The 14,946-nt window shown below is 36.6% G+C and overlaps 1 long non-coding RNA gene across 3 annotated transcripts in view; it reads right to left on the reverse strand.

The window, feature by feature from the left end:
- LOC136839398 (uncharacterized) overlaps positions 1-14,946 on the reverse strand; it is a 441,312-nt gene that overhangs the window by 72,261 nt on the left and 354,105 nt on the right. The window lies entirely within an intron of this gene.

Consider the following 14,946-nt stretch of genomic DNA (forward strand, 5'->3'; position numbering starts at 1 on the left):
TGTATGAAACCCTTTGCACTTGAAAAAGAAAATGTTCTTTGGATGAAGTCTGGTCGAAATTTCTAGAAGTTGACTTTCAGAATTTGTATACCCAGGAAAAATACAAATTACAGTACCTTAAAAATTTGGCATATTCGTCAATCATCAGGTTATGTAAATTATGATAGCAGTCACGAAGCCATGCTCAATGATATTTTTTCACAGTAGGTGTAAAGTGATGAAAATTTTATGATTGTGCTTGTAAACTTAACCATTTCAAACCTATTATTCACAATTACAATATACATTTCTTGTATGTATCTGTACATGTGGCAATAGAGGGATTTTTCCATTCATAGCTTATTAAGTGTGGCATTTGACTTTTGAAAAAATTTTGCAGTTTCAGATAAATTTTGGGAAAATGTTACCCACTTAAGCCTTGCCATAAACATGAGTTACAGTGCTTAAGTCTTATTTTTTATGAGAAATTCTGTATATCAGAGGATACTTTACATAGCTGACAGTATTAAGAAGAATTAAAAACAATTACCTTCCTGAGGTAAATAAGTACTGTATTTGATAACTCATGATGTGAATATACTGTAATACAAAATTTTTACGTTTGAATTTACAAGCATTAGGTTTTATTTTGAATATTCTCAGTTCATAAGAGAGTTGTAATAATATACACAACATTATGACTATCCACTTAAATATTACAAAATATTGACAGTAACTCAGATGTGATAGGACAGTTAACTCTAAAACTATGAGTTAGATCTTTTTGAATAATGATTCTAAGAACAGGGATCTAAAAGTACAGTACTTAAAATAGTCAGAATCCTTAGAATGTAATAATAGTTTTACAATATGAACAACTATTTTGTTATGATTTTTTATTTAATGATCTTACACTGTAGGGATGACCTTTTTTCATGAATTCAAAACCATCACAAGGTCCTGAAACTTGTTTCCTACTGAGATAGAGGGTTGACTATGTTTGCATAAACTTACTCTCCGTGAAAGAATTCTTATATGAAGGCATGTTCATGTAAATGCTAATTAGAAATGAAAACTGCCCATGTTGCCTTAATTGCAAAATAAATATGCGAGTGTTAAGTCTGCAGTATGTACCTTTAAAACAAGTACAGTGCATTAGTGTGCAAAGGAGTAAAACATAAAAAATGAAAATTTTTTTTATGGAGTGACATTAAAAGCGAAAATAATTCTACTTCGGTTTCATTTAAATGGCAGTAACTACTAAAAACTAAAATTAAAAAAGATTAATTTAAAAGGAGTGGCACTTGAAAATTTAAGGGAAATAATATTGATTCCTATGTAAATATTTTTCTATATAAAAAATCTTGTCTACCAACTGATTCTTCGAAATGATCATTAAGATTGTTTGAACTGAAATATAGGTTGTCCTCTGATCCTTGGAAAATATCTGGGGTTTCATACTTCTTTTTTCTTCTTTTATTTTTCTGTGTTGGATTGTTGCCCAAAATTACATGGTTCACCTCCTGAACTGCATGGAGGTTTTTTATCCCCTGTATCCTTAAATCCACTAAATATGGTGCTTCTTAAGCAGTAAAAGTGCCTCAAAAGTATTCTGCAGTGTCACTCATGTGACATTTCTTATGTCACTCCTTTACTAACCTGGAGATTAAGATTGTTTTTATTATACGCCAGAAAAAATATTCAGCTTACTGTAATCATTTCTACTTGATTTAACTCTGATAAAATTTGTTACTGATTACTTCAAGTTGGTCTAAACTGTGATAAACTTGATACATTAAATAATCTGAGGTTATATTTCTTTTCCATTAATTCTTCAATTAAAGGATAACTGGATGGGTGATCCACTTATAAAACTAAAAACTTATTTTATTGAAAGGGTAATAAAGGTAACAGTCAAGATGGATTTTTAATTTTCCCCATACTGTATAGCCTTTCCTTTTTTTTCAATAAACTGGTTATGTAACTGTACTACTGATGCAGCAGCACAGTAGTTTATAATGATTTTGCTGATTATAAATTAAATGATTCATCAGAAAATGTTTCAAGATAGCTGTTTTCTGACATCAGGCTGTGAGAGCACTCCACATGGCAGTTATGTAACAGGGAAAACACTTACTACATGTTTCTTCTTTCAATCCCTGACCCAGATGACAATGGGAGTTTTGAACACTGCCAAGACAGTGTTGATGACTATTAAATTGAGGAGTATTTATATTTCCAACTTTTTTTATACATTTTTTCCTTTAGTATTTTGCATTTCTTTAAGAAATTGTAGAAATAATTTTGCTAGGTTATAAATTAGAGGTTGCAACAATGTGCAGGGCACCTGTAGGGAGTTAGTGCCATCAACGCACCTCATGCAGTGCATTACTTAAGGTTCTTTGCAGTGTCTCTTCAGCCCCTAGCTGCAACCCCTTTCATTCCCTTTACTGTGCCTCCATTCATATCTTTCTTCCATCTTACTTTCCACCCCCTTCTAATAATAGTTTCATGGTGCAACTGCGGGGTTTTCCTACTGTTAAAGCTTTATATCTTCTTTACTCTCAATTTTCCTTTAAGCACTGAATAACTTCATAGCTTCCAGCACTTTGCCATTAGCCTAAATTTTATACTCCAATGTGCAGGGCAAGACAGCTGTAACCCTAGTCTGGTTACACTATTTGAAAAAATAGCTATAGACAGATGACAAATTAAATGCTAACTATCAGATTAAGTTGAAATAATTCTAAATGGAGCTGGGTTCATATATTGAAACCTTGAGTTGCTACACCTGAAAAGCAAACATTTAAGAAATAACAAAGAAAATCTTGTGTTTATTGTTACTGGGTTGTAACCCCCAAGATTAGGTATTGATACAAGCCCACACAAATGGGGTGAGAGAGAGAAAGAGCGGGGTTCAAGGTTCATGCTAAAATTGTATGAAAGATACAGCACCAAACCTACTGAACTCTAACAATGAACTTGCCTTGATACCTTGCAGGCAGTATTTAGTCAAGGGTTGCAAGAATCCCAAGGAAAACTATTATGAAGCAAGCTCTGTGAATGTTAGGAAAAAGTACAGAGTGGATGGAATCACTGTATAGAGGAGGTTAGGTGTAAAAATAAAAAGTATGTGGTGCAAAAATTAATCTGCAATGGCAGAGAAATATAGATTCTGGAGTACTGGAAGGGGTATGCAATGGAGTAGGTAAGCTTGTGCAAAACGCGTTTAATTTTAGCAATGTGTGACAGTGATAGGATAAAGATGAAAGAAGTTTGGGAAAGGTGAAAGTGTTTTCTGATGAATATGCACTGTAAACAAGGAAACTAGAATTAGAAACATTGCGAGAGGATGTGGCTTTGGAGAGTGAGCATATGTGAGAAGCTGTACTGTAATTCTGCCCAGACTATGGTTTACAAGATGCTGAACAGTGTGCTTAAGAAGCTTGGAGAGAGATTGATACCAGCAGAGAAGCTATATCAGAATTATTTTATTATCAGTATAGATGCTATAAGAAAGGATAGCACTGTTGTATCAAGAATGGTGCGTCTAACAAAAAGTAAGATGGTTTTGAGGATGCCATTCAATGATATGACCTTGGTGAGTGAAATATGTGAGAAGCAGTATTGGAATTCTGTTGAAACCAAGGTGTACAAGATACTGAACACATGTTCAAGAAGCCCAGGGAGAGGGTGATAAGACGTTAGGAGTGGCGAAGCTGAAACTGACCGATTTTGTTAGTACTGTACTGTATATTGATTTTATTAGTATATAAGTATAGATGGCATAAAATGGGATTTCACTGATGGATGAAGCAAGGCAAGACTAACACAAAATAAGACTGCTGCAGTCCTAGTTGATAACGAGAGACAGGATGGATATGCACAGTACAGCCAACATTGCTATGGACCAAGCAATCTGACTCTAAAAATCACTGCTTGGAAATATGCAACAGGCATTAGGAGTCTGATACAAGAGGAAATGGGTTACAATGACACCCAGAAAGGGAGCAGAGTGTGTGTATGATACAAGGCTCAACCAACCCGCAAAAAGAAATAAAAGGTTAACCAAAGTGGATAGAAAAGATACGAATAACCAAGGGTTATGAAAGAGCACAAGCGAAAACAAACGTAAAGTTCGCAGAAAAAATAACTGACATTGTTAGACATCCATTCCCTTTCCCGCCTATTTACAACGGGGTGGTGAGCTGCGCGTGTAAAGCGATATGCCTCAGAGCATAAACTAACTATTCTCGGCCTCATTGATTCTGGAACGATTCTGTCTTATAATGGAAGGTTCATTAACGATACTTCGACGTCATCGCTAACAGCATACAAGCTGAAGGCGATGATGACTCTTGATATTTTAGAGAGTCTTCGCATACACGTTTCGACTAATTATGAATACGGAGCTCCCAAACTCCCAAACTAGCTAACAACTTCGCAAACTAAGAACAATGGCCAGCGAGAATTCGACACTCTGACGCCCTGAAGGAAAATGGTAAGATGAGAAAGAGAATTGGCGTTAGTGGGCTGGGGAAAGAGAGAGAGAGAGAGAGAGAGAGAGAGAGAGAGAGAGAGAGGATTGTTACATATACAGATGTATATATATATATATATATATATATATATATATATATATATATATATATATAATTAAAATCCATATCACACATTCGTTAATGTCGTTCTTCGATATATACTAAAACCTGGGATTAAGCAAAGTCATTTATGGCTGGCAGTCATGTCTGTTACTGATTGAAATGAAATACTTTGACACTCATTAGTCATCTTGTATACCAAACTCAAAATATTAAGCGCATCTGGGAATGAAACTGACATATACTCATAATAATTACTTTACAAGATAAGTAAAAAGAAATTAGGAGTCATATCCTGTAAGCGACAAAATAAGTGGCACATACTGTAGGTCAGTTCACCCAATAGAACGTCGAACAAATACGCATTATGTTTCTGTTAGATGAAGTGGCCTTGTTAAGCACGGGTTCTTGCTTACTGAAATGTACAGTATTTATTGGAAAACGTAGATCCCATAAAACAGTGTCATTAGTAATCAATCATAACTATTTTTGGAGTATCTCCCTTCGGCCCTCCCTAGGTTCACCCAGCGGGGTTTAGTTACAGCTTCTAATTTTATAGGTTAATCAAGTAAGGCTTCAAGTGATCTGCAAACAAGCACAATACTACATCAAAACTCCTTGAAATATACTCTTGTAATACTGGCACATATCAATAAATGTAACACAGACTGTATTCTTTTAAATATGCGAACTCCCAGTAAGGTTTACAGAGTGCAAACCAGTGGAAGGCGAATCTTAATGGACCGCTGTAAACAAGGAGCAAGAATTCCAACAAAATTAATAAATGTCGGTACTTTAGGTTGGGACGCTTTACTGTTAGGGGTAGACAGCATTTAAACTCTGCACTGGAATGATTATAAAAGCACTGGTATTCTACACCTTATCAGTATATCTGTAAAATAACTCACAATAAATATTTTCTAGTCTGTCCTTGATTACACGTTGTGTGTCTATCCTACAATCTTAGGAAAATACTACGGAAATGATGTTAATTCTACTAAATTAGCGAGCTTAAAGAGCAACTGTCAAAATGTACAAGTAATGTTGTTTAATAGCAAATTATTTAACTTTTGAACTGTGTAATCAGGACAAAAATTTTTAAACATTTTTAGTTGAGTGATTATACATGGCTCCGTGCTTTTGACCTTCTTTTTCAACAGCAATGTGTTATTTGAAAGTATAATACGTTCTCACATGAAAAATGAGTTTTAATTTCAACAGCAATGTGTTATTTGAAAGTATAAAACATTCTCATATGGAAAATTAGTTTTAATTTCAAAGTTCGATCCAACATACAAAAAAAATGTCATGGTATCGTCTTTGTTTATAAGACGCAATAAAAATAATAAATCTTTATGGCCAGTTAGAAGCGCTAACTTTTGTCCTGGTAATCAACTTCATTTCCTATCTATATAATAAAATATGCCGTCTGTATCTAGGACCATTAAAAGTATCATGAGTTCTTGAGAAGGACCATTTTTGCTAGATAAAAAACGCACTGATTGTTCTACGACCATAAAAATATAAGCGTGTATAAACGCTTGTTCCTACAAGATTCTTAAAAAGAACAGTTCATTTCCAGATAATTTACCTTACCCGTATGTTAAGTTTGTATGGAGGCCAGTTCCTACAAGATTTATGATAAAGACATTAATTAAAGATAACATGTTTATAAGATTCAGGTAAAACGACACTGTTTATTCCAAAATAAAAACCCCAGTTTTTGTAGGCCGGATACTTCCTACAAGACTTTTGGAAAGGACGGTATTTCTTTTCACTGACTCTTTACTGCATTACTATGAGACTGTACAGAAACTCATTCATCAATCTCAAAAGCTTTTCAGAAGTGGCATTAATTGTTTTTATCTATTCGGCTCCTATAATTATAGCACCCTTAGGCTTCAACTACGAAGCAGCGTTCTCTCAACAGATTACTTAATAGAATGAGAAGAGATAGAACAGTTACTTAACTTGGTTCCCTTAAACCGCACTTTTGCAAACAAGTATTTTAACTTTCAAAATCCAAAACAATGGACAAAGGGGCACTTTTACAGTTTATTTCTTACGCTTAGCTGCACATATTCTTTATAACACTGCCTGAAGAAACTGTCTTACATGAGTCAAGAAATTCAATCGAAAACTGGTTTTCTGACAGTTTCACGTCATCCAGTGACTGTGTTTTTTAAGAGCAAAGGTTAAATGAACGGGCATCCTAATTGGCCTTTCTAGACTAGAATGAAACAATAAAAAAAATGAAAGAGGAATGGCAGGGCTTAGCCACCAACAAAGCGGCAGAACTTCAGCCTCTTGAAGAAATGAACGCTATTAATCCGGGAAAACATAAGGTGATAGAGAATTCTAAATTAAAAGATGATAAAAAAAGGGTAAGCGCTTCGCGAGAAAAACACAAAGTAAATATATAGGATGAGGCATATCCAACTATTATGCTCAGGTATAATAACCAAAGACTTTATCATGACTTTTAAACAACACTTTTTCGACTGTTTGACCGATATATTAGTGATTCAATAAATAATTGAAAAGGGTTCTTGAAAAGCGTATTTAAAATTGAAAAATATGCTTTACATCAGCACAACGGCAAATCACAGTATGGCTTGACATCACAGCCTGTTTCTTGCAAACAAAGGTCGGTCTCCACCCAGGAATGCGGGAGAAAAGGGGGACAATACGGAAATGTGGGTGGGAGCTGGGGAGAGGACTCAGAAACCCTCTGGGGCTATCAAGGCGGATTTAATAATAAACAAAGATACTCTGACTATTCAAGGTTGATTTAGGAGGAACTAAAATACGGATTACTGGAGGTGCATCTAAGAAAGGGAGACACCGAATACCCTCTACAAAAATATGGAAAGGATTAATAATGAATGCTGCATATTCAAAGCAGATCTATGAGGGCAAAGTACAGAATACTACAAAAAGTGGAAAGATTTAATATTGAACAATAAGTATTAAGTATTGTACATAGATTTAGGAAGGAACCGGAAAGGACTGAGATCATTAGCGTTCAGTACTGTAGAAACGGAATATTCTTGTAATACAAACAGACACGATTGGTACTGACAGCACTTAGAATTCAATGTAGACTTAAGAAGGAAAAACTCTATATATTCTGAAAATTTGTGGAAAGGACTACCATTGAACACTGGGTGTTTAAGAAAAGACTCTTAGCACTCAATACTAAAGATTTAATTAAGAGGAAGACTGTAGAAAACTAAATATTCTCGTAATAAAAGCACAGAAATGATTGATACTGAGCACTGAGCATTCAATACTGATTTAGGAAGGAAAAACAGTAAATATTCTCTTCAAAATTAGCTTCCAAAATTCTTGGTGGTCCTCTCTTTAGCTCCCGTTGACGCCCCCAACCTATCTTCGGCTCCCCCGTCTTGTGCAGCCTGGGCTCAGGGGTTAGGTCGGCGAACTTCATGTAGATTTTCGTGACCAGTTCTGTTATATCAAATGAGAGAGAGAGAGAGAGAGAGACGGACGGGGTGGTGGGTGTTTGGAGCAGTGTTCTTTGTCTGAGCTTGCTCTATATACGAACATTAAACGTACGCGATGCCACAATTAACTTTGCTCTTTTTCAAAGTATACTTCCTGTTTCACTGAAACGTTAAAACTGAACTGATTCGTTAGCAGTGATAAACATTCACTATTAGATAAACATTCAGTATTAGATATGGAAACAGAAAACATAGATATGGAAGGACGAGGACTAGTAGCGAGGCCCAGAAAACACATGATAAAGGGCAAAGACGGAGACCTGGGTTAGATGGGAGTTCAGAATAAAGTGTACATGAAAGAAGAGTGGAGACAGAGACTCATTTCACATCCACCCCCAACAAAGTCAAAACCTGACACGCAACGTTAATGATGAAGACGAAGATGATAATGATTTTCAGTATCACAGTTCTAAAAAAAAATCAAGAACAAATAGAGTTAAGAAATCAACGTACAGTTTCGGAGCTTGACGCTCCAAAACTTTACGTGGACTTAAGTAAGTCTGTTCTTAATTTGTTTATTTCTTTTGTTTTCAAGTTTCAAAGGTCGATATTGATCTATTATCATCACGGTTCTTCGTAAAACACTAATTAAAACACAATATAATACGTATAAACAAACGATCCGCTACAATATAATCAGTATTACACTTCTTCGCAAAATGTTAAATAACATACTTGAAAATACAGCATTACGACTTCGATCAACTTGGATTGTTAGATCTTTACAAAAGTTTGACGCGACGCAAAGCTCTTCTCTGAAACGAGTCCTTCCTTCATGAGCGATTTACACTTGATCCGTCATCGCAGCCCCTTAAGGGAGGTCGTGAAGGTAACGTTAATTTTCTTTGTACAAAGATTATCAAATGCCGAGTTTGTACTCCCATAGCTGACGATAGAGAAGGTACAAAATCTTCTCCGTTAACACGGAGAGAGAGGAAACAAGGAAACTTTTACTAATTTTTTAAGAGATTTTAGGATTCAATTTTAAAATAGAAAACGCTAAACTGCATAGGTTTGGTCAATTAAAGACTGAACATGAAGTTTGTACTCACAGAAACTGATGATGAAGAAGGCTGAATACTGTCTTTTATTAACAAAATAAGAAAAGCAGCAATTCCGACTGTTTAACAATCGCTTTAAGTGACAATACAACTTTGTATCGAAAATGTTGAACTACATAATGGAAATTTGGAAATTACGCAAGGACATTGTGAATAACAAAAGGTTTGTTCTAAAAGGCAGCATGATATAACTCCATAAAAGACTGATTTAACTGCATAAGTCACACAAATCGAGAACAAAGGAGCTCCGTTCTAGTGGAAAATTTCGTTGTGACTTTCGTTAAGTTCATGGGACACTACTTTGTTCACTTAGCACTTTACGTCACTATTGTATTATGAATGCCCAAATTTGCAAACCATTTTTATACTGACATAGTACATTTCTTCCTTCAGCCCATGGCTTTTTTTTTTCTTACAAATATAGCAGTATCAAGATAAAAAAAAATCAGATTTTTTTTAAAAGTTAGTACTGATTTTTCCCATGAATTTCAGATTTTTGCGGTCAGATAAAGACATATAAGTACTGTAATATCTCTAATAATGGTTTACCGCTATATCTATGGAGCCAAAAGGTTGTTAATAAATGTTTAACCAAGAATGTTACTTCACCTATTCATCGCGATGACAATGACGTCATCTTCAAAAGGTGATGTCACTGTAAATTTTTCCCTTCGTAAGAAATAATACTTTCTGACTATCCCTCGCCTACGTTATCAGTTCTCTGGATCCTGCACCTTTGATAGCGAACTCTCTTGAAGTGAGGTCGTAATACCTTCCGTCACAGCATTAACAGCGCTGACAGGAGAAGGGAGAAGTTTTAGGTGAATATTTAGACCTCCTCTTGTTAATGTAACTGATTTATATACTTAAGCAACTTGAAAATTTTCTGCAATTTTTATTCCTCTTTAAAATTTGTATCTGCCGCATTCTCTCGAGAAAACGATTTTAATGTAAGTAGACTGCGAAACCCGTAAACTTCATATCTTATTTTACTAAATCAAACTATATTTTCCACTGCGTTCTGTTTATCCTCACTTACATAAGGTGTTCAATCCTCACTACTTTCACCTGCATCCTTACTCCAGTTCTGGCCCCTTTTTATCCGCCGAGTTCCGTTGTCTTTACTTTTACCTCTTCTCTTGTTTCCCTCTGGTAAACTGCAGTAATTTTCTTATATAATCCTGTTACCTTTAAACTCAGGTGAGATATAAACTGATAAATGCATGATACTGATGTTTAAAAAATCGGTAATATGGGAAAAATATAATTATGTATAGTATAAAGCAATATAACCTGAGATCATTTGCACATGGGATGAGAAAGGGTGAAGACCAGTAAAGCTGGATAAGCAGTGGGTATGGAACAGTTGGACGTAGATCAGTAAAAGACCAAGGAAATCATGGACATAGGGTACAGATGAAGGCCTAGACCAGATGGGAGTTCAGGCAGAGAGTAAACATGCCAAAAGAGATTGAAGGGAACTCATTCCATGCCTATCCGAAAATCTGAAAGAAAAGCGTTTTTGATTATGTCGATAAAAACAAATTGGTAAAAAAATAGGGCAGACCTTAACGACGTGCAGAGTAAGACTACAAGTTTTGACTTTATGTTGTCTCTGTCCCTCCTTTTGTCGGATTCACTTGCAGTGTCACTGGCATAAGTTTGGATTCACTAGAGCCCTTATCTGAAGGCGAGAAACTTTGATTTCCATAGCACCTACCTATAAAATTAAATAAACTACTAGCGAATTATTCAAAGGACCTAGTAATCTGGAAACCACTGCGCATTACCCTTTTGCTTTCATTCATGCACTACTTTTGAAGCGAATAATGTTAATCTTTATAAAAGCTCATGTGAGAGAGACATAAACAACTGATAATCACACAAGATTGGCCGAGAAGGTATTAGTGTTGAAGAAAAACAACTAAGAAAGCAGTTCCATCCAAAGCTTCTTTTTACTTCGCTCCTCTCTTCCTTAAGTCAGTCTTGTCTGCATTAATGACAGGCAACTGTTAGGAAAACATCATCTCTTAGTTTTCTTTCTTAGCTTGTTTCATCACGTTAGTTTTCTTTCTTTGCTTTTTATCCGTCATGTTTGTTGTCTGCTTCATGATCACCGCATAATCTTCCAGTTTTCATCAGGTGTCTTTCAACTTCAGCAAAAATATAATGCAATCATTGCCATCTTTCTTCTCAGGTCTGAACAAACATTATATATATATATATATATATATATATATATATATATATATATATATATATATATATATATATATATATGTATATATATATACACATACAAATAGATATGCACGCGCGTAACCTATACTAACACGTAACCTTTAAACGAAAAATAATAAAAGAAAAAATGAAAAATGAAACAGATATGGTCTTAGTAGCATTATGATATTTCAAATATACACACAGTCTTCTGGAAGAACATTTGCTGTTGTGAATTAATAATCAGTTACCAGTGTATGTATGCATATATATAATGATATTTAAAACCACCGTCTTCATAAGAATATAATTTTGGATGGAATTTAAACTAATCAGCCTTTTCTCGCTGTAAAGGTTAAGCTGAGGATGAAAAGTGAGTCTTGATGACGGCGTTCACTGGAGTTGCTCTGCTGTGGACGCTGGCCAAGAGGAAATGAATAAATGAAAATGATGAACATGACTTGAAGCCAGTGTTGGAGCCGTTGACTCCCCTGCAACTAAACTCAATGAATGGAGAGCAGGTAGTAAATGAGTATTTCATTCATTATGTCAATTATATGTCAAAGATGAAAATGTTATGTGTATATGTGTATTTAGACACACATACAGCAGTGCGGCTTCCAAGAGCACCGTCAAGAAGGCTCACTTTTCTTAATAAAAAGATGTCTGGTATACTGGCGAACAAGTTTTAGCCTCAGTGTAATCTTTACAGCAAGATAAGGCATATGCTCATGAAAAAATTAAGTATATTTGCATATATGTATAATACACATAAATATGAAGATAACCGATTAATACTTCACAACAGTGAATATCTTCCAAAAGACTCAGAATTTCAAAATAAAAGAGAGAGAGAGAGAGAGAGAGAGAGAGAGAGAGAGAGAGAGAGAGAGAGAGAGAGAGAGAGAGAGAGAGAGAGAGAGAGAGAGATTACCTAACGTCTTTTTCCTAGCCTGCTTAATTCCTAATAGAAGTTAATCCCGATCTACAAGTCATCTGGCAAATGAATCAATCAAGCAAAAAGGTTTTAACGCCATCAAATGTAGTGGCGAGTGATATACGCTCCCCTACTGAAGAAGATCCCGCCGAGCCAAATCCTCCATAATCCAATGCACAGGTGATACAGAATTCAATTTTAAGGCAACAGGTGTATCAGAAAAAGTCTTAGGGAAGGATGGGAAGTGGTTAGCGGTGTGTATGTATGCGTTTGTTTGTTATAGGGGGAAGAGAGGGCAAGGGTGATACTTCGGTGTGGTCAGGTATCACAATCGGTGGGCTTGATTTTTGGGAAGGAGAAGGGGAAGGCGGAAGGGAGATAGGGCTCACAACGTAGATATGGAGGGTACTAAGGGGACGGAATTGGCCGAGTTTGGGGGATGTGGGGAGGCGTGGTGAGGGACGAAATGACCACCCTTTGATATCCTGCTCATTGTTTGGTAAGGCTGTCGGTGAAGAAAAGGAGACTCATTGGGTGCAGTCAATGAAATTAACATCGGATGCTAGGCAATGGACAAATGAAGCAAGTACACAAAAATTCTGAATGTGAATTTTGTTTTCTTTTCCTGTTCTCCTCCTAAAAGCCGATTCGCCTTCCCCATGAACTGGAAACTTCGGCGAAAGTTCCCGATGTGCAGGGTTATCAAGACCAATCTTACAGGAATGACCCCAACCTTTCAAGCTTATCTTTTAACACGATAATTCTATACAATAGGGGCGCGTCATTGGTTACTTGAAACGTCAAGCAAACAACAGCATGAAGAAGCAAGGCCGATAGGTTCCTTGTAGATGTCCTTCAACATCCGGTGAGAATGAAGTGTAGGATATGATCGCAACGCAAGAAAATTGAGGTGCACTCTGAAGACAATATCCTACAGCTGGCAACAAAATGGAGATTCCAAGCTCACTCATACAACGGGATCAGCATTACTGTGCCATCTAAAAAGCTCACGCACTTACGGCAGCCAATGAGAATATGAGCCCCTCTTTGTCACCTTTCTGATTGGTCCGTAGACGCCGGTAGTCAGTTTTGTAAGACTAGCGTAGACTTCAGAGGCTTCCATGCACCAATCGGAACCTTCTAGGCAAAATAAACTCTTGGTTTCGATTGGACAGCACAGAGCGAGAGGATTCCATACCCGGTGACTGAGGGATATGATCACTGAGTTGCTGACTAGCTTATTGAGATAGCATTTCGGCAGCTGGACCCACCTGGTGGAACATAACGCATGAGACCCAGCCAAGCTCGAAATTTCGGTGGCACTGCTACAGAGGCAATCCTCCTTTCGATTAAAAAAATCCAAAATTGGGACAAGTAAAGAAACGAAGAAGTGTGCGTGGCTAAACTGGGTGTGCCGTCAACGCCCGAGGGTGAGCTGGGGTAGGAGAGTTCAGTGCCCGTAGGGGAGCAACGGTGTGCCCACGGCACGGACTGCTATTACCACATTGTGCCACTTTACAAGTTACTTTCTCCTTTGCTCTTTTCTCACCCCGATCGTCATTCAATCTCACTAAAGCGACTGCAGTCAACAACCATTAGCTGCGCATTCGTGAAGTGCGTTCGAGTCACCTAAGTCCTGGGCACGGCTGCGTCACATAAATAGAAAATTTATTGACCGTGGGGCGTCCGCTGGTAATCCTACCTAGGAGACAAGTTGGAGTGACCCCAGGGCAGCCTCGCATTCTAGGATCACAAAAGCTTATAACTGCGATAGCAGTGAAATACAGTCTTCACAATCAATGTTTTGTGTATGATTACATGTAATTCAAGACAGACTGAATTGCTGCGTTTACTTGCCTTTCTTTTGCATCAAAATCATACGAATGAATCATTGCTCTTAACAACTTGTAATCAATCATGACGTAATTAATCATCTGTAATTCGCAAACTGTTCGCCACAATTTTATACTTAAAGCACAGGACAATTAGTTAATCCACTGGAACATTCCAAGACGTTTATGTTTAATACAATTTCTTACTACCAATGGTTTCAGCTTCTCCGACTCAAACATTCTAGCACGACAGATCTAACACTTGAAAACCGATGACGAGTTGCAGCTTTTAGCATCCGTATGAAAGTGTATCATACTCAAAAGGAACTAATGACAAAGTTACATGATAATGACCGGACCCTACGTACCAAACAAAGTACAGAATCACTCAAGCGAAGACCTCAATGGGGTTGGAAGCGCTTTACGACACTCTGAATGAAGCATTAAAATGCCAAGGGAGAAGTGTTCTACATACAAAGGTGTCTAAAATTTGTAATACACAGACAGCAATACAGGAAAGACAAAACGTAAATGATAATACTACAAACTCGAGTGACAAGGAACCAATGCATAACTAACGCCCGGAAATAAGATTCCAGCACTGCCACCTTCCAATTTCGTTGTACTATGCGCGTTGCTGCTCATGCCTCGGTAAATATTATCTACCACCGTAAACCTTTTGCAGCGTCTTTTCGAGTGGACTTTTCGTACACAGAAAGACATTCATTACATGCAAATATGCCCAAATTACTCTCACTCATTCTTAATGGACAAATAAAATATTTCTTAAAG

The sequence above is a fragment of the Macrobrachium rosenbergii genome, chromosome 6 (genome assembly GCF_040412425.1).
Source record: "Macrobrachium rosenbergii isolate ZJJX-2024 chromosome 6, ASM4041242v1, whole genome shotgun sequence".
Lineage (NCBI taxonomy): Eukaryota > Metazoa > Arthropoda > Malacostraca > Decapoda > Palaemonidae > Macrobrachium > Macrobrachium rosenbergii.